This window comes from Lycium barbarum, chromosome 4 (assembly GCF_019175385.1).
Source record: "Lycium barbarum isolate Lr01 chromosome 4, ASM1917538v2, whole genome shotgun sequence".
In the NCBI taxonomy this organism is placed as follows: Eukaryota; Viridiplantae; Streptophyta; class Magnoliopsida; order Solanales; family Solanaceae; genus Lycium; species Lycium barbarum.
In genome coordinates, this window is record NC_083340.1 from 141,949,555 (window position 1) to 141,969,072 (window position 19,518).

The 19,518-nt window shown below is 35.3% G+C and overlaps 2 pseudogenes; both read left to right on the forward strand.

Annotated features, from left to right (window-relative positions):
- The first annotated feature begins 256 nt into the window (after positions 1–256).
- Positions 257–15,406, forward strand: LOC132638751 (beta-amyrin synthase-like; annotated as a pseudogene).
- A 610-nt stretch (positions 15,407–16,016) lies between these two features.
- On the forward strand, positions 16,017–16,722 carry LOC132637948 (probable sugar phosphate/phosphate translocator At5g11230; annotated as a pseudogene).
- Positions 16,723–19,518: the final 2,796 nt, after the last annotated feature.

A 19,518-nucleotide genomic window follows, 5' to 3' on the forward strand; every position in this document is an offset into this window, starting at 1 on the left:
ACTATAACCTCGTTCCTATGTAATGAGAATCGAACTTGCACACCTATATTATGCGTGAGATTCTCATTACAACAACACAAACCAAGTATAATTTATCAGGTGGGATCTAGGGAGGGTAAGTTGTACGCAGACCTTATCACAACCTTGTGAAGGTAGAAATGTTGTTTTCGATAGACCATCGGCTCAAGAAAAATGCGTCAGGTTCTCATTGATATATACCACTAAATTATATGCCTTGTATTTGAAGAAATTAACAATGTGGAAGTTGAAGATTGCAAAAGGACAAGATGAACCATATTTGTATAGCACAAACAGCTATGTTGGACGACAAACGTGGGAGTTCGACCCAAATGCTGGAACAAGAGAAGAATGGGCCAAGATTGAAGAGGCCCGTCAACAATTTTGGAACAATCTTTATAAAGTCAAGCCCAGTAGCGATCTTCTTTGGCGAATGCAGGTATGTTAGTATGGTAAAATTTACCTGTATTCGGTGTTTACACCAAATCATACTAATTAGGAAAACTTACATAAATGTACCCTTCGGCCAATTAGTTTATAAACATGGCTGAAGTATACACTACCTATATAAAGTCAAGCCCAATAGCGATCTTCTTTGGCGAATGCAGGTCTATAACTAACTTATTCTTTTTTTTTAGTAAAAATTTCACAAGGAGGTCTTTTTTGACGCCATCATTTAACCTATACCATCTTTTTAATTTTTTTTACATATACCTACTTCAGAGATGCGTTGTATGAAGTTACAAATGGTGAAGTTCATGCATTTCTACCTGAAGTTCAGGCAAAAATAGTACTCCCTCAGTCCCAATTTATGTGATATAGTTTGACTAGGCACAGAGTTTAAGAATGAAATGAAGACTTTTGAAACCAGTGGTCCAAAAAAAGTTATAGATATTGGTGTTGCTGTAAATTATTTCAAGGGTAAAAGGGGGAGTTTTAAGTTAAAGTATTTCTAATTATAGAAATATATCATTCCTATTGGAATAGACTAAAAAGGAAAATGTATCATATAAATTGGAACTAAGGGAGTAGAACTTTAGTCATTTTTTCCTGAACTTCATCCATTTTTGCTTAAACTTCAACCATACGTGCATTAACTTTATAGAAATGATTGAAGTCAGGCAAAAATGACTGAACTTCAGTTATATATGTGAAAAACAGTTGAAGTCAGGCAAAAAATGGCTAAACTTCAGCCATATGTATTTGAAGTAAGGGCAAAAATGACGGCTGAAGTGAGGCCAAAATGAATGAACTTCAACTACATATGATTGAAGTTCAGCAAAAACTGGTTGAACTTCAGTCCTATGTGCATGTTTTTGCTGAACTTCAATCATATGTGCATGAACTTCAACTGTATGTAACTTTACACACGTGCAATTTTTTTTAAAAGTTGGCACAATTTAAATGATGGCATCAAGATTGGGTATTCGTGCACTTGCCTTTTTTTTTTCTTTTGAATTATATTTATTAAGTACTCTCTCTATTTCAAATTAATGTTTTATTGTGAGTGAGCACGAAGTTTAAGAAACTAAAGAAGAATTTTTGATATAATAATCTTAAACATTTCATATGAGTATATTAGAAGTTAACAGCTACTCCCTCCGCTTCATTTATGCATCTTAACATGGCTAACACGAACTTTAAGAAAGTAAGATTTTTGGATTTGATTGTGGTAAAAATTCCATACGTGTAACACCCCGCATTTTGGGACTGAGTTTAAGCTCATATCATTAGAGTTCTAGTGGAAACATGGAAGGTTTGAACGTTTTGCGAAAATGGTTGATAGGCCTATTTCGGGCAGTGATAACTCCTTGATCGGTTTGGAATTTGGGAAAGTAACCCCAATGAGGTTGTAGTATGTAGAAATACCTTTCTAACGATATAAGGATCAAGCCAATCAGAGATCGGAGCAAGGAGATATGATCGTCTCAATATGGCTAATAGTAAGGCACTTGAAATCCTATAGAATCGGCTAAATTTTCGATACGTCTGCCTTCCAGTCATATTTCATGAAATTCCGTTGGGAATTTGAGAAAAATTCCTTGATGAAAGTTGTAGCCCTTTGAAATAGCTTTCCAACGGTATCTTACGGGCGTCAAACGGACATCGGTGCAAAGAGTTATGCCCATTTTACTGAAGCATGTTCGCTGGAAATTTCTGCCAGCGTAACGGTGACGTTACGGACCGTAACACGTGTTACGGGCCGTAACAGTGGACCGTAACGTCCCGAAAATTTCCAGAACCTCACTGGAAATTTTCACCAAGGTACGGTACCAAGTTACAGTCCGTCCTTTGTGTTACGGGACCGTAACAGTGACCGTATCTTGGTCCGTATGTACGTTTCGGGTCACCTGACTTCGGGAGGCCATAACCCTATCATGACTTGGGAATTTGGGAAAACTCAAAGAACGAAAGTTGTAGATAATTGAAATACCTTTCCAACCATAGGTTGTGGATTCACAGGAGATGTCGGGATAGGGAGATATGGATGTTTTAAGACAGAAAGGTCCCAACCCATTTTCAAGTTGGGTCAAACCCATTTCCCCTTGGTATATAAGGGAAATATAACCCTAGCAGCCCATTTTTTTCTCCAAATTCAGATTTTAGAGAGAGGAAGTGAGAGAGAGGGGAAATTAGAGAGAGAAAGTAGAAAATCAACCAAGTTTAAGGCCCCGAATCCCAAAGCTCGTGAAGGATAAATTGTAGTACAAGTGGTGGTCGTCATTTTGAGCTAAAGATCGGACTTGGGGGTGTTGATTTCGTGATTACTACTCTTGAAAGGTAATGTTTCTACTCCCTAATCATTTATGGTTGTGAATTGATGAATTCTTGGGAGAATAATAATTGGGTTTGATGAAGAGAATTATATGAACTATGTTAGAGTTGTTGGATTGTTGACTTGGGATTGTTGTATTCATATGGTTGATGAAGAATGATGTTAATTATATCTAATTGAGATTGTAGAATTAGCTAGGAGTAATAGAATGGGGATTGGGTGAAGAAAACACCATTAATGAGGGTTATAGAGCTTCATGCCCACTAAGTGTTTGATAAAATGCTTAGATGAACAAAACATGAATATTGTTGCTAATATAGAATCCCTATGGCTTGTATTGCTATAGATTGAAGTTGAAGGGATTGAAGGACATTGTGATACGCTCAAAAGCGGGAAGTTAAGGTATGTAGAACTTCCATCCACATGTGGGAATCTCTACGTTCTTCCCCATGATCCGTTTCGTAAAAATCTATGAAGTTCAAATCCTAGGGCATTAAATCCAACATATTGGTAGCCCGTAATTATGTATGTATGTACACGAATTTCGTATCTATGTTCGTTATTGTATTCCTAATCTTCCATTATTGATATTAGGAATCCTAGCTTAATCCATGAATCATGAATTCCTCCTCATGTGTTCTCATTATGTTCATATGAAACTTTATGATTTTATCTAGCGAGTTACAAGCATGTTTTCAAGTCAATTATATATATGATTTCGAAATATTCTTATTACTCATGAATCAAGAACATGTTTGCAAGATTATGACAAGTTATCTTATGAAACTATTTTACAAGTTATTTCATGAAACCATGTTTACAAGATTATTTCATGAAACCATGTTTACAAAATTATTGCATGAAACCATGTTTACAAGTTATTTCGTGAAATCATGATTACAAGACAAGTACAAGTTAATTCACGAAACCATGTTACAAGTTATTTCGTGGAATCATGATTACAAGTTAATTCACGAAAATCATGGGCTTCTTAGTCAATTATATTATGTTCATGTTTTTGGGAGTTGCACGAATTACCGAGAAGGCTCAGATAGCCTGAAACTATGTAGCCACCATAGGACAAGGATCGCTCCGCCCAGTTAGGACGATACCTTAATTTCACACTGAATGGTTCCATCAGGTACGTTATTACCTTATACCCTGGCAAGGTATAGGGGCTCTGCTGGTCCGGCGAGGTACCAGACTCCACGTATCCACGTGGTGATATCATGTGTCGGTTTATGAAATGCTTTCCCTACTTATCATGTTTTACTCATGTTATATATATATATATATATATGTACTCATGCTCATGCTCATGTTCATGTCCAAGTATTCAGTTTCAGTTCTTATCATGTTATTCCATGTCCCATGTTGCTTCTTCCGGTTGCTTTACATACCAGTACATTCAATGTGCTGACGTCCCCTTTTTATTGCCCGGGGGCCTGTATTTCACGATGCAGGTATGGATTTACAGGATGACGCTTCTGATCATTAGGATTTGCTCGTATCAGCTTATTGGTGAGCCCCATCTCATTCGGGGTTTAGTCAACTTTTACTTTATGATTAATTATGCATCTAAAGGTATGCTGGGGGCCTTGTCCCAGTAAGTATGTTTTCCAGTCAGACTCATGATAGAGGTTTCATAGACTAGACAAGTCAGTTATGCTATGTCAGACATTCGGAATCGTATAGCCATTTTTGGCTCATTCGTGTTATTTCCGCACTCATGTTTACACAAGTGTTTTTATTAAGTATTATGACTTACTACATTTTATAAAGGCTCATCATGCATTCACGTTATATTTCCGCTCATGTATGCCTCATGATAGTTCAGCAGGCCATGTGGTTCGCTCGGTCACATGCAGTCAGGCACCGAGTGCCGTGTTACGTCCAGGCCATGGTTCGGGGCGTGACAATACGAAATATTAGAATTAATGATACTTCCTCCGTTTTACTTTATATATCTTAGTTTGACTAGACACGATGCTTAAAAAATGATTTTTAAATCTTGTGGTGCTAAATTAAAGTTGTGTTTAATGTATCACAATGTCCTTTGAATTGGATAAATATTTACCTATCTTTACCCTTAACAGATTTCTCGAATTCGAGTCTTTAGGTATGAAAATTTTAGAGCTAATAGGTTAAAACTCCGCTAAACTATTACCGTTTTTGCGAGTTTCATACCTAAATTATTTGGCATTATAAAAAAAAAAATTCCAAGCTACCATGAGCTCATATTAAAATAAACTCTGGAGGGATATGACATGCTACATGAATATTACACTTCAAAAGCTCTTTCAAAGAGTTCCAAGTGACAGTACGCATGGAGCTTTTTTTTAGTGAATAAGTTAAAACCCTCCCATAAACTAGCACAGTTTTGCAAGTCATACCTGAACTATTGGGTGTTTACATAACTACCATAACTCATTGTGCCAAGTGGATTTTTAAAATTTTTTTGATCTCTCACGTGACTCTCATCAAGTAATCCTAAATATTTTGCCCCTTATTTAATCATGAGATTTTTAATCTAGAAGGAATAATAATACAAGAAGTAACAGGAACACCCAATTTAAGTACGAACTCGCAAAAGGGTGATAATGTAAGGAGATTTTAACCTATTCACTAGAAATATCTATGGTACGAGACTGTCCCTTGATGGGCTTTAAGCCTTGAGAATTCAGGAAATGACGCGTGATGTCCCGAAAAGTGTCTACACTTAAATTCTTTTCCCTCTTAATAAAATCTTTAAAAAATGACCTTAACTTGAAAAATTTATTGGGAAGAACTTCTGTTGCCCACGAGGCATAAGTTCTAGCTTTTGCTTACATGGCAAAACTTGTGACCAATTAAGCATGTTAATTATCTTGAAATATCCTGATACAAGATATTACCAGCTAAAGAATTAATTCAATATTAGCTCACTTAGTAATGTACATGTTAGCAATTATTTAGTCCAGATCAACAATCAGTTAGTTGAGTTAGTTGAGGGATATTTTGAATTAGTCAGTGGCGGGAAAGTTAGTTAGAGGTGGTTATGAGTTGCTTGTTCAGATTTAGCTATAAGTGGTTGTAGATTCCACTATTGTATTCATTCACTTTCATATAACTTTGATTCTTAATACGAGAACTCTACTTTCTCTATCATTTCTATCTTTTCCATTAAATTGAGCTATTCACTCGAATTCTTCCATTGAATGATTTCTGTGATTCTGCTATCATATCCTGAACTTCTGTCTTATAGGAAAAAGCTAGATTTTTTGCCTTATGAGCAACAAAAGCTTTGTCTCTATTGTCCATCAAGCATAAGTTTTAACTTTTGACTATAAGGCAGAATTTGTGGTCAACTTATCAGGCATACGTTCTTGAAATATCATGAAGTCTGCCTATAGCCTTATAGGCAAAACTAATTTATTTCCACAACTTGTGCCTAAAGGGCAATAGAAGTTTTGCCTAGCGAATTTTCTGAAGCGGAGTTTGTGATCTTAACCCATACCGGATTTTCGTTTATGAATGCAGTTTCTTGGAGAGAAGAATTTCAAACAGAGTATTCCAGCAATAAAAGTAGAAGAAGGGGAAGATATAACCCATGAAGTTGCCACAATTGCATTGCGTAGAGCTGTTCATTTTTATTCAGCCTTACAGGCTAATGATGGTCATTGGCCTGCAGAAAATGCTGGTCCTTTGTTCTTCCTTCCACCTTTGGTAAGTCTTTTTTCTTGTGTTAGGGAAAATACGCTCTATGTCTTTTTTTAAAAATATTTATGCCACGTAATCTATATTTTGTGTATAAGCTTTCGATATTCAACATATTTATGCACTTTATACATGGTTGATACATTATGTATAATGCTTTCCCCCGAGGTATAATGCTGTATAATATTATATATGTATATTGGGCTACGTGGCGTAAATATTTTCAAAAGCTGTAAGGTTTTGAAATATCTTTTTTTAAATTATGCAATCAATTTTTCTACTTCATTTTCTTTCAAAAATTGAAGCTTGGATATGCTAAAGCTAATTTTGTGTTTCAGGTTATGTGTATGTATATCACCGGTCATCTTAATACTGTTTTCCCAGCTGAACATCGTAAGGAAATTCTCCGGTATATATACTGTCACCAGGTATATGACTTTTAATGTCACAGTGAGTATATTATTCTACCAAAGTTTGCTTTGCAGATTTCAAAAGGATTTAACTTACATACAGTACAAAGAATCTAAGGAAAATTACGCTCTATGTCTACCGGGAAAGAATATTTACCTGGTTTAGTCCAGTCATTCCTTAAACACCTGGTATACACTATTATACACTTTTATACAAGGTGGACACATTGTTTACCGTAAGTGTATCATGTTGTATAATGTTCGTATAATGTCGTATAATGTTGTATACCGTGTGTATAAGCAATGTTGCGAAAAAAAGTTGGTTATACGAATGTAAAATGAAAATATGGCTATGTAGGTGTAATATATTATGTTGGGTTGTATATTTTTGTAAAAATTGATGCATTTTTATGTTACTAAATTAAGATTATCGTAGACAGAATACACTGTCAGTAAACTTATTTCTAGATTACTGACGGCATTTTGCATTATTCAGAATGAAGATGGCAGACGGGGTTTGCACATAGAAGGTCACAGTACTATGTTTTGTACAGCTCTGAATTACATATGCATGAGGATCCTTGGAGAAGGACCAGATGGTGGTGAAAACAATGCATGTGCTAGAGCAAGGAAATGGATACTTGATCATGGTAGTGTCACTGCAATTCCTTCTTGGGGAAAAACATGGCTCTCTGTATGTTTTATTACGTAACGACTCTCTAGAAGACTGTATATTATAGTCAGGGCCGGCCAGAGGCTCAAGCCACTAAAGCCGGGGCTTTAGGCCCCAATATTTTGAGGGCTCCAATATTTTTTTTCATTTGGTGTTCGGTACCTGTATTGAATTTCCCGATTATGTAATTCGATTTCGAGATACGCAAGGCCGATTAAAGAGGCCGGAAGCGCTTCCTAACAAGATTTTTTTTATTTAGAGGCTCGAATCCAAGACCTCTAGTTAAGGGAGGACGAGACCAAAATTTTACCAATAATAAATTTATAGGTTAATTCTTATTTAAAAAAATATTAGGCAGAAAAAATAAAGCCACCCGTAAAAACTGGCTTTAAGCCACTAATCTTATTGAGCCTCCCTTGATTATAGTAAGATTTAAGTTATGTACATAGACAACCTACATATTTTTACACTACTAGTGTCTGGGAACGCGCGTTGCGCGTGTCCCCCGTATTAATGAGCACAATGTGTTTGAATTATAAACAAAAATTAAAGAAAGAAGTGTGAGTTCAGAATGTTGATCCTATTTAGCTTACTTAATAAATGAGTGTGTTATCCCATAGAAGTCCTTGATGCTAATTTTGCATTACATTTTGAGGGATATATAATTCTCCTGGCCTTTCTGTGAGAAGATACTGAAGTCATAGGCCAGCTTCTTTTGTCGGAGAGAGTTTGTTATAGTTATAGGAAGAACAATTATCATGGTTGTTGCATATGTTGTGAATGCACATAAATTTGAACCTACAAGAAAAAATAGTGACTTTGATGACAATAAATCAAGATCGTCGAATTCATGATGGATATATAATTAAAATTCCAAATCTAAGTAGGAATTGAAAACCATGAACAATTTAGGAAAGATAATTTACAAATATCAAAAAGATACTTACCCGAATAAGGAGTCAAGCTCTATTAATCTCAATTCATTTTGCTCCTCTTGAATCTTTTGATCTTCCTCCGCCAATGTTAACCAGTTCTCAGAATTATGTGAGCACCACTCTAACTGTAAGCGTCAATTATGTCATGAATCCCATCAACCTTTAGTGCATAAATTGCATCTTCAAATAGAAAAATTAGAAAGCAAAATAGGTTAGATAACAATATACTGATCAAGGAACAGATATTTATGCTTAGAATTTAATAACAGTTAGAATCAAATGCTATAAGATGAATATTTAGATGGGGTACGCCACTTAATTCCATGGACAAATCTGTTCCCTTCTCTCACCCCACCCCCATCCTTCCCTTTGTTTAATCCAAAATACCGTCTGCACTAGTACGTAATTACAAGATTACAAAAAAGAATATCGAACTTACAGATAACTATCATCAAGAATAGAAAGAAGCCATTGTTTTACCTCAAAAATTGGGATTCTACATATGATTTGGTGAGAGATTACGTGGAATTTGATATCAAGAATATGGGTACTTGCAAATAAGTATCTCGTTTCTCATTTCTCATAGGAATCAAAGGGGTGCTGTTTCTTGATGAAATATGTGCGTGGTAAAAAAAAAAATGTTTGTTCAGACTCATAATTGCTACTGATTCAACAAATTTCTACTGATTCTAAAATATAAATGACAAAATTGTAACAGCAGGCTCTTCATTTGCTAAAACATTATCATGGTTATTACTTTTTACAGTATTTATTATGAAATGCTTTTACGTTTTTGTACATTAAGATTGAAGGGATATACAGAGTATGGTTGTTTTCCGTTGGTGTTCCTTGAGCTTTCCATTCACATGGTTATTGATGGAATTAATCAAGTCTACATTTAATTCTCCAATGTAACTCCTCAAATTTTCCACATATTCTATAGAATAAAAATTGATAAATCAGTGACATTTCAGCTAATTTATTAGACTAAACAAAAATTGATTTGAATTAATGATAGGAACTTCTAATCCCACATTTATGTAATTAAAATATTACTATTTCATTAGATATTTAATTAGATATCTATTTAGTGAATGGGTAAAATGGTAAACTAACTTTGAGGGTTGTAGCTTCCTACTTTTAGTATAATACTAGTAAATATGTCCGCGCTTCGCGCAGTAAAAAAAGACACGATGATAATTGAATTTTCAATAGTCTTTTCCTAATATTGAATATTAAAAATAATAAAAAGGTAGATTCATGTAAATAGATATTAAGAATATTTCAATGTGAATTAAACAATAGGACCGTGACACCAAATGGTAAGACATTAGGATAAGATGAAAATTTATTTCCATTTAAAAGTGAAACTAATAGGATGTAATATATAAATTTATGTTTGAGTTATAAATTTTGGCATTATCAATCATTATTGTAGATGATAATATAAGCTTTACATTTAATAATATAGATTATAATGCGAAATTATATATATATAACACCTCATTTACAGGAAAAAATTTGTACCGCTTATAAATTTCAAGGTTCATTAATTAAAGAATTCCTGTTTAATAGATATATTTGAGGTGTAACCTTGAAAATTACCTCATTCGGCACAACCCAACTTTTAATGAATTACTGAATTGTTTCTTTTCCAGTACTATCTGTGGAGGTTAATTCATAGGAGCATGTAATCATATAACTTAGAACGCAATCACTATTACATAGAGAGCAGGCATATCATAAAATGTTTTCTCCTGTCGTGATGCAAAAAAAAAAGTGTAATTTAATTGTGTGTTGTCAAATGGCAATATCACTTCTGCAAATAGGTGGTACAATTAAGCATAAAAGCTGCAAAGCAGATTGAAGATAATACCACACCCCACATACCTTGTGTGTTTATTTGAAGTCTCTGTAGACTAACCTCCCTTTCCACAACTTCCTCTCGTTTTTCAATAACATATATTGCTAAAAATAAACGAATAGTAAATTAGAGCATACGAACACAAATTAGAGTATATACGCACAAGATTCACTGCAATCCTATATAGTGCATAAGAAATATTAAGAGGCATATATAAGAATTAATAATCAGCTTAATTGTGAGGAATGAATGCACATTAAATACAATTGTAAGTAGAGGTTACAAAAATGAAAAAACTGCTACACGATTCATTAGAAAAAAATGTTATGGAATATGAAATATCTGATTGCAAATGTTATTAAATATGGTGAGTGAGTCATTATTATGGGTAGAGGGATGAAACCTTTAACAATTTATTTAGTAAAATAGAGAAATGAGAGGAAAATGTCAAAAAATTGAGAAAAAAGATAAATGAGAATGCTAGTCATAGAGAGGTGCCACATCACCTTGTCTATGCCTAGCTTTATATTATATATAGATTATTATGATAAGTGTGTATTAACCTATTGGAGTAGGTACCGTGTCTATTTTCTAGGTTATTAAACCCACTTATTCAGAGGCAGATACACGATTTAAATCTTATGGGTTCAACATTTAGGTTCTTATCACTGAACCCATAACAATTTTGAATTTATAGGTTCAAAGTTTATAAGTTTTCTTAAATTCTAGTGATTTTTTACATACAAACATACATACATATACATATTATATATACATAAACATGTGTGTCGCAAATGCTAGGGTCGGTCGAACTTATTGGTTATATGCTACATATGCCTCTGTACTCATTGTGGATGGTTAACTGTCATTATCATTTACTTCACCTAATTCTATAAATTTCTTTTTTATGGTTAGTGTATAAAAGTTAAACTCGATAAATTATATCATTCTCCATTGTCAAGTAAACCTTGTAATGTCTCGTGTGTGTGTCGAAAATGCTAGGCTCAGTTGAACTTATTGGTTATATGCTCCATACTCCACTGCGCTTATTGCAGACAATTAATTGTAGTTATCATTTAGGTGACCTGATTCTATGAAAATTCTTTTTTATGGTTAGTGTATAAAAGTTAAATTCGGTAAATTATATCATTCTCCATTGTCAATTACACCTTGTAGTGTCATAATAATTCCTTCCTGTTGCTTAGAAGTCTTCCTTCTTTCTTTCAGATTCTTGGAGTTTTTGAGTGGTTAGGCACCAATCCAATGCCACCTGAGTTTTGGATTCTTCCATCTTTTCTTCCCGTGCATCCAGGTTTGTCAGTGTTTTCTTATTGCACATGCATTAGTACACATCCTAAAATTTTCAGTTCATTTTATGGTAGATACTAATTTTCAGGATTTGTTATGCAATGTTTTCAGGTTGACGCCGTTCTCTGTTAGTGTCGATATATTGATCTACCAAGTATTTTGACTCTTAATTTAAATGCAGCAAAAATGTGGTGTTACAGTCGAATGGTGTACTTGCCAATGTCCTATCTCTATGGGAAGAGATTTGTTGGTCCAATCACACCTCTTATTTTGCAATTGAGGGAAGAGTTATATGATAAACCATACGATAAAATTAACTGGAGAAGAGTACCCCATTTATGTGCAAAGGTATGACTATCAAGGATCGTTTGATTACCGAGATTAGAAAAATAGTCTCGACATAAAATTCTACATTATTTATCCCTCTATAACTTTGTCTAAGGACGAAATGAGTCCTTAGTGTTGAAGTTCAGTAGAGATATCATACTTTTTTCTACAAATACTCAAACACAAACTTATTGCTGCAGGAGGATCTCTATAACCCTCATCCATTAGTTCAAGATTTGATGTGGGAGAGTCTCTACATGTGTACCGAGCCTCTATTGACTCGTTGGCCTTTCAACAAACTCAGAAATAAAGCTCTTGAAGTTACCATGAAACATATACATTATGAAGACGAGAATAGCCGATACATCACTATTGGATGTGTTGTTAAAGTATGGCAACTTATTCATTTTGGACAGATTAAAAAATACCTACATTTTCTTAACGACTTCAATCGTTTGGCACTTATGTAACATGTGGATGGTGTAGGTATTGTGTATGCTTGCTTGTTGATTTGAGGATCCCAGTGGCAGTTATTTCCAGAAACATCTTGCTCGAATTCCAGATTATTTGTGGTTAGCTAAAGATGGAATGAAAATGCAGGTTGGTAGCTATGAATTATTTTTTGTAAACAAGGAAATCATACTATTTCACAAACCACAATGAGTTAAGAAGTAGGATTTCTTTTACATTTAACACGTGTTCGTAAAATAAAAAGTCTAGCCCCCTTTTCCTATTTTGAAGTGATGCAAACAATCGTTACTGAAAATGGCGAGTATTTGTTGTTGAGTTGCAGACTTTCGGTAGTCAAGCATGGGATACTAGTTTTGCTATTCAAGCACTGTTGGCAAATGAGATGAATGATGAGATATCAGATACTCTTAGAAAAGGACACGATTTTATAACAAAATCTCAGGTTTGGATGTTTAGATCATGAGCATAACAGCTCTTTCAAATTGTGGACCTTATTAATGTAAGTGACTTCTTGCTAGGTTAAGGACAATCCTTCTGGTGATTTTAAAGAGATGTATCGGCATATCTCAAAAGGATCATGGACTTTTTCAGATCAAGATCATGGATGGCAAGCATCTGATACCACTGCCGAAGCATTAAGGGTATATAACTATTCAATTAAATAAGATTCCATTTCTTGTAATTACTCAAAAATAGTAAGATGATAATGCTAGTAGATTTGCCTGATATCTTCTTAATTTTGTTTCTCTAGTGCTGCCTTCTCTTCTCTACAATGCCTTTTGAATTAGTTGGTGAGGCAATGGAATCTACACGGCTGTATGACTCGGTGAACGTTATTCCTTCCTTACAGGTAACAACTGAGAAATGTGTCCTAAAATCGTTAGTCATTTAATCCGAAGCTGTCCGCTGATTGTACAAAAATTCCAAGAGAAACCTATATCTTACACCTAACAGAGAATCCAATACATGGCCACCTGTGTTATAAATTCATCTTTTCTGAATTTAGTGACTCTGTGATTTGGCTCATTTCTAGTAATAATGAGATCCATTTTAAATAAAATTGCAGAGCAAAAATGGGGGTTTAGCAGCATGGGAACCTGCAGGGGCCTCAGAGTATTTGGAAGTAACTTCTCTGCCAAGTAAAATAATCGTTTGAGTTTTAGATTCGTGATATAGGAAGTTTATCTATCTTCTTCATTTCAAGGTTGTTGGAAACCTTCAAAAATAAGTAATTTTTGTTCTGTTGTATTCACTCAGTTGCTCAATCCTACTGAATTTTTCGCGGACATTGTTATTGAGCATGAGTAAGAATTGTTTCTCTCTCTCACTTTAGCTCTTTTCCCATTGTTAGTCTCCATTTTACAGCTTCACACTGATTATATTTTAATCTAGGTATGTTGAGTGCACTGGCTCGTCAATCCAAGCACTTGTTCTGTTTAAGAAGCTATACCCTGGACACCGAACCGAGGAGGTTGACAATTTCATTGATAATGCTGTTAAATATATTGAAGATGTACAGAAGCCTGATGGTTCATGGTATATGATATTTCTCTTGCGAGACCTTGAACTTGCAAGATATAGTTCCTTTCTGCTCTGTAGATACATATGCCATGATTAATCGTGTCAACAGGTATGGCTGTTGGGGTGTGTGCTTCACATATGCTTCCTGGTTTGCTCTTGGAGGACTTGCTGCAGCAGGCAAGTCTTACAACAACACTGCAGCTGTTCGTAAAGGCGTTGAATTTCTGTTACGAACACAAAGGTCTGATGGTGGTTGGGGAGAAAGCTACCATTCTTGTCTTGACAAGGTAATGTAAAAGCAAAAAAGCTATGTAAAACAACAATAACTCCACCTGCGTCTCAATCTGTACATCTTTAAGGTCGGTTATATGCTATGTTGCCCAGAATGTCACCAGGTGCGTGTCCGATCCTCCATAAATTGTGCATATTTGGAGGATCCGACAACATTTTTAGAGAATCCGAGCAACATAGGTTATATGAACTCTAGACATGCATCCTGCTCCATTTGGAACCGTTTCATTCCAATACTGAATAATTTAAGTCAATTTTTCTATTGACACGCATTTTTACCCTGAAAGAAGAGGAAGGAAGTATAAAGATGACTGTGGAAAAGACAACTGTGACTCAGCTTTGTATTTAACCAAACAGGTATACAGAGAGCTTGAAATTGATCACTCAAATCTTGTACAAACTGCATGGGCATTGATGGGATTGATTCACTCTGGCCAGGTGAATTCCTTGTAATTTATTCCACAATCATCGTAAAATTACTTTTCTTCTTCAAAAGAGTTCTTTACCAACTTTCCTATTTGGACAGGTTGATAGAGATCCAACGCCCCTCCATCGTGCAGCAAAGCTATTGATTAATTCTCAGAAGGAAGATGGTGACTTCCCACAGCAGGTAATTAATCCGGAAAGAGAAAATTCTTTGACAGTTAAAAGATCAAGCTGTTAAATGTTGGAATGAAATAGATTGGATATAAACAAAACAGACACAGATGATTCATATGGTCGACTCAAACAATCTGGTTTCATTTGATTGAATTGATTAACGAACATAAAGAAACAAGCTCTTTCAAACTGGCAAAACAATATCTAAAAGAACAGAGATTACTCAAACCAGTTTTATCAAAATATTGCTTTTATCTGACTTGTTTTCACTTCATAAATATGCGCAGGAAATAACTGAAGCTTTCCTGAAGAATTGCATGTTGCACTATGCTGCATACAGAAATATATTTCCATTGTTTGCTTTGGCAGAATACCGCAAAAATGTCCTATTACCATTACAACACAGCTAAATATATGTGAATGCAGCCTTCTTCAAAGAGTGCCTGTTATAGAATGCAATTTGGTCCTTATGTAGTGATGTAACAATGCCAAAAATCATAGCCTAAGCTATTATTAATATTTTGTATGCGTACTTTTGAATTAAGAAATTACAAAATAACTACCTGGCTCTTGTTAATTCCCCTCCCTCTTTTTTGCTTCATTATTTAATGTAAGTCCTCTTTTTTCTTATTTTCTGTCTTCAAATTCTTCTATTACTTCTTAGTATACTTTCCAACTAGAACCATGGACCACATTAGTAGCCTTAGTCAGAGGCGGAGCCAGGATTCGAAGCTTGTGGGTTCGGGGTTCTAATTCTTTAAAGTTACTGGGTTCTTAATTAATAATTTGTACATATTTTACAAAATTTTTAATACAAATATATGGTTCGGACAAAAGCTACTGGGTTCGGCCGAACCTCCACCCGAAGGGCTGGCTCCGCCCCTGGCCTTAGTATTCCCCTAAGTTGCAAGAGACTAATAAATTGAAAAAGTTCCAGATCTTTAGAATTTTCTGCAGAAAGTGATTTCTACTTCTATATATCGCCAACCTTGATGGTTATACTCTACCAAATGATATAGTAGGCTATATCAGCTTTGGTGACATAATATTATTGATCACCTAGGGATGTGGTGAGATGTGAATGTGATCAACCCTCAATAAAAAGCCTTGGCTTTGAGCTTTGAGAATGAAAATATTTCTGATAGGGAGTGCTCCCCTTTTTCTGCTTATAGAGAAGCTAAAATTTAATCCGATTGCTTCGCTCTATTACATTGCACCAGCTGTTTGGTTTTCTTGTTCATTCCATGGATTTTTGTGGAATACCCGTTGTTGAAGGATACTTCTAGTTTCCATTTGGATTGGTTCATCTTTGGTACTAATTTGTTTTGTGCGTTCGCTCTGAATCTTGCTGTGTTTTTGCTCTGTGGGGAAGACTTCTGCTTTGACCATTAATGTTGCTGGTGTGGTTAAGGATTGGTTGTTGATCGTGTTTTCTTGGTCTGTGATTAAAGACACTGTTACTCCTGTGAATTTGGTTGGATATGGATTGGCTTTCTTAGGCGTGGCGTATTACAACCACGCCAAATTGCAGGCTCTTAAGGCGGACGAAGCACAGAAGAAAGTCGGGCAGGCTGCTGATGAGGAGGCCGGAAGATTGTTGGAGGAAAGAGGGGGAGAATGGTGTTAAGAAGAATGAATCTCAGGGTTGATTTGGTTATTGATTTACTTCATATTATCAGTAAGTAGGATGACATTCGGACAATAGAGGTAAACTTGGAGATCAGACTATTGGCGTCCTTGTGCGGATGATTTTAGGTTCTGTTTTGGGTATAAATCTTTTTACATTATCTGTTTACAGGATCATAACTTAGTTTTATTGCTTGTATTACCAGATCGTGCATGTACTTGAGCATGACTCGAGGCACTATTATGTTTAGTAATACCAGAAGAGCTTTTTTTTTTCTTCTTTTTTCGACGAAAGTAACCGATTCATACCTCCATGCTCCGCTATATGTCTTTTTTCCCCTCTTCTTGGAATACTTTAGTTGTATTTAACTTCGTTGCCCTAGTTGTTAAGCAAATGCATAGCTGTTATTTAAAGCTTTCCCTTTGAAGTGTTGAACATGTTAAAATATACAACCAGACCTCGCTATAACAGCTATCCTCTATAACATCTCACTATAGCAACCATGTTTCCTATGGAACTGATTTTATGCTATATTATATGTTCTGTATAACAAGATTTCGCTATAGCAACCAAAAGATATCAGAACAAATGACAATGTTATAGAGAGGTTTGATTGTAGATAGACATGTAATAACTGATGCTTTTAGGTATCTTCATCATGTTCAAACAGTTGACCTGAAATTTGAAAAGCTCTAGTCTTGGTTGATGACCTATATTGAGTAAACCATACTGTTGTACGATAGATGACATGGTTTCTTTGGTGTTTTCATTGAAGATATCTATACAGTTGTTTGGTAGATGACAACCATGACATACTTCAAATGAGTCCAAGATGATGCTTTTTGCACCCCACTTAACCGGGCCTACGTTCATTCTTACATCATTAATTGAATTCTTTCTCTGCTTCTCTCATTCACTACAAATGAATCCTTTAGAAAAGATGCTCGGTAACTCGTTCACTCTGCTTTTTTTAGCTTGAATGCAAGTTAATACTGCCAATTTATCCAGTTTTGATACCTAGGGCAAGTGCACTTCTCAGCTGACCTTTTATCATCTAAAATGTTCAAACATTTTTACCTAAAGTTTGCCTCCTAGTTTCGTGATAGATTAATAGGCTTGAATTCCTGGACTCAGCACCAACTCTTTCAGGCAAGTTAGTGTTATATCCCGTATTTTTGAACGTCAGATTATTTGCTGAGGTGGGGCCCACACATCGAGATTTTTTTGGGACATCTGAAAAGTCATATGAATCACATATGTGAAGTTAAACACAACTCAAGAAGGACCCTTGGGCCAAATCAAAGTGGAAGTCCTCCAAATGAATATTTTTAAGAAAACGTTTTCGAGTGATCTGATTTCTAGGGGAAAACAGTATTATAAGTTTGGAATTTGGAAAAATACCAAGAAATAGAAGTTGTATATAATTGAATTAGCTTTCCAACCATAGGTCGTGGGTCCCCAGGTGACGTCGGTACAAGGAGATATGGACGTTTTAAGGTCGAAAGGTCAGTGGGCTAGCCCAACTCGGGACCAACCGGGTTGGCCCAAAAAAATTAAAAAAAAAAATAATAAGGCCCAAATTTGTGAGGGATGGCCGGCCAACATGGCCCAAGCCCATGATTTTATTAATTATCCATGTGATAATTAATATAAAGGATCAATTAATGAGTCATATCTCATTTAGAAACTTCAAGAACACTTGAGAAAAAGGAAAGAAGGAGAAATCTCCAAGCCCATTTCGGCCAAGTGCAAAAATTGACAAAAAATTCTTCAAAAATTATTTTCTACCAATTAAAGGATTCCTAGCAAGGTGGAGTGGTCTTTGGAGCAAGAAAAATTCATATTCTAGCAAGTTGCAAGACTTAGCTAAGAGAAAGATCAAGGAAGAAGGTAAGAACTTATTTTTTTACATGTTATGGATATTTTTGCATGTTGTAGTGTGCAAAAGTGAGTGAAATTCAAGAATAGCAAGAATTTAGTATGTTGGTTGTTGTGTTGTGGATTTTATATTGCAAACAAAAGCCTAATGAGCTTAGTGAAATATTAGTAGTTGGAGGCTTGTCTTGGAAGATTATGTAAATTGAATATTATGTTCTTACATGTATGGAAGATAATGATATTAGTATGGTGTTGTTAGAATATATATTATAAGGTTGTTATTGTTTTCATTGGAGTTGGAAGGTTTTGAAAGAAGTAGTAAATTGATTAAGTTGTTATAATGTATCTTGGATTGAATATGGAAATTGTTAGTGTGGTTGAGTTATGTTAATAGTTTGGCCGGGTTTGAATTCCCGGGTTGTTGTTGATTGAAAACTTGTTAGGTAAATGTTGAGGATGGTGTATTTACAGAGGAAATGCTGCCGAAATTTCGGTAGCCAAGTGTTTCCTTAAGATTCTAACTCTAAGTACCCTAATGAAAGTTTGGGTAAATGTGACCAAATCGCAGATTTTGGCGGATTTGCAGCTTGAATTCGGAATAGCAAAAGAAGCGGAAAGAGGTATGTAAGGTTTCACCTTTCTTTCTATGGCATGTCTTAGACGTAATAAGTTGGGTACGCGCCTCGGGGACAACTCTCTTCCCCGGAATCCGCATCCAAAGTTTTCCACTTTTTGTTCAATAGAATTGAACTAGAAAGTGTGCAAATGATGGAAAGACCTCTTAAACCCCTAGAACTTGCATAAGTGGGACCCGATTACCTTAGGACCCTCACAAGTAATGACATGACACGTAATATATGTAAATCATATACGTCACCCCATCCGGCCCGAGGTGGGCCCGCTACTCTCGGATTTTTCCTTACAGTCTTGCTTGACTTACTTGAAGTGAATCCAAAGGGAACCTTTGATCCCGATTTCGTTACCAACTGATAAATACTATGACTCCTCTAACGAGGGCACTTCCATGACGATAATGATAACAATGATGTTAGATAAGAGAATATGCCTATGATACGTACTACCGGAACGACTCTATGACTAAGATGACTAAGCTAAGCATCTT